Consider the following 2,500-nt stretch of genomic DNA (forward strand, 5'->3'; position numbering starts at 1 on the left):
ATGTATGTATGTATGTATGTATGTATGTATGTATGTATGTATGTATGTATGTATGTATGTATGTATGTATGTATGTATGTATGTATGTATGTATGTATGTATGTATGTATGTATGTATGTATGTATGTATGTATGTATGTATGTATGTATGTATGTATGTATGTATGTATGTATGTATGTATGTATGTATGTATGTATGTATGTATGTATGTATGTATGTATGTATGTATGTATGTATGTATGTATGTATGTATGTATGTATGTATGTATGTATGTATGTATGTATGTATGTATGTATGTATGTATGTATGTATGTATGTATGTATGTGTATGACAAAACAGCGGTGATAATTCAAGTCCGCCTCGCCTGCCCGTTCTTTCGTAGCGCCATGACCTGACTTGACCCCTTCACCCTTGGCATAATCACACCGCTTCACGTCACCCTATTTGCCTCGTCGCAGCCCCCGGGCTCACCCTCGCATTCCCGGATCACATTTCTCGCATCCCTGTATCACGACCACTATTCCACGCATCTCCGCATCATTAAAATACTGCGTCACGAGCGTTGCAATCAACGGGGCTAAATCATGGACCGGGTTTTGTCTCTTTAGCTTGAGGTTGCTGCGGTTTCCCTGTCACTGGGGTCTCGTTTTTTTTCTTTTCTTTTTTTTTTTCTTTTTTTTGCATCACTTGTATCGCTATAGCGTGCTTTTCCGTAGTATCATCGTTGGATTGTCGTCAATCATCCCCTCACAGTCCTCTCTTCAAATGCTATTCATTACAACTAAGACATTTCATCGCCAGGCCATTCACAGAATCACAATCACACCATACGTGATCATCACACCGTTCGTCATCACGACGCATTCACGACATCATCACTGCGGACGACCATGCTAGCAATTAGGAAAAGCTGTAGTTCCATGAAGGATATCATCTAGCACGCAACCACCCCCCCTCCCACTCCAACCCCATCACCTTTCCCTTTCCAGCCCCTTCTAAGTGAATCTTATGTTTCAGTCTCCCTTTTTTTCCTTTCTTCCCTTTCCCTTTTCCCTATACATGGATTCCTACTCTCCTCTGTTTCCTATTATTTGTCCTATATCCCTCAATACAATATCCGATTCCTCTCTCCTTCTCCCATTCCCTCTCTCGCGTCTCACCTCTCCCCCCTCAGTGCCACACCCGCGGAGCTGTCACCCTGGCATAATAGTTGGTGCCGCCGGCCATTGTCTCCCCCGCATGGTGCCAATCACGCGGCTAACACGGTTGCCACACCCGTCACCTTCTCGGCTCCCCTCCTCTCCTACCCCCGTCCTCCCCTCATCTCCCTCGTAACCGCCCCTTCCCCTATCCACCTTCCCTCCTCACTCCCACTCCTTCCCTCCCTCCTCTCCTTCCCCTTACTCCCCTCCTCCTCTCCTCCCAGTGTCAAGGAGGGGAAAGTCTATAAGGGCAAGGAGGAAAGGAAGAGGAGGCAGACGGGGAAAGAGAAAGACGAGAGAGGGAAGCAAGGAAGAAAGGGTGATATGAAGAGGGAGAGGGGAGGAGGGGAAGGTAATGAAATAAACAGTTAGGTGTGACGAAATGAATAGGTTATGAAGGAGAGTCAGGCAGAGAGGGACGGAGAGAAATTAGTACGTTCAAAAGTGAATTGAGGGAGAAAGAGAGAGAGGGAGAGAGAGAGAGAGAGAGAGAGAGAGAGAGAGAGAGAGAGAGAGAGAGAGAGAGAGAGAGAGAGAGAGAGAGAGAGCGAAAAGATAAGGAGAGAGATAGAAGAGAGAAAAGAGAAAGAGAAAGAAAGACAGAGAGAGAGAGAGAGAGGAGGGGGGGAGGGAGATACAGAGAGAGAGAGAGAGAGCATGTATCCTGTAAATTCCGAACTCAATCGTCAAAACTCTCGTTTGAGAACAAAATCTACTTCGATTCAACTAAATTTTCTCTCTACATTTTCGTCCAGTGAAATACCATACTACATATCGTTACAGTTATATTCACTCGTGGTATTACATCGCTTTTTCCTTTGCGTCTTGCGGTAAAGGGGAAAAGTTTCAGTTCTTACGTTGTGTGTATTTGCCATTCTAAAATATATAATCGTGGACATAAGTTGATGAAATTGAATGTGACTTCTGTTAAGGGATAAAGGGAAAGAATAGGAGAAGGAGAAGGAGAAGAGGGTTAAAGGGGAATGACAAGAGTCGAAAGGCGAAGGAGAAGAAGGGAAAATCGGAAGTATGAGAGGGGAAAAGGGGAAGGGAGAAGAAAGAGAGAGAAAAAAGAGAAGAGAGAATAGCGGAAAGAAAGAAAGGGGAAAAGGGGAAAAATAGGGGCAACGGATGAGGAGGAAAGAAAAGGGAGAAGAAAGAAAGAGAGGGGCGAAGAGGAATTAAGAAGAACGTCAAGATAAGAAGGGGAACGCACAGAAGGAGAAGGGAAGAGAGAAGCGAGATAAAGGAGAAAGGAGAAGAGGGGCAAAGGGGGACGAAGGAAGAGAAAAAGC

The sequence above is a fragment of the Penaeus japonicus genome, unplaced genomic scaffold (genome assembly GCF_977035675.1).
Source record: "Penaeus japonicus unplaced genomic scaffold, GWHDUDI00000001_assembly GWHDUDI00000023, whole genome shotgun sequence".
Classification (NCBI taxonomy): Eukaryota; Metazoa; Arthropoda; class Malacostraca; order Decapoda; family Penaeidae; genus Penaeus; species Penaeus japonicus.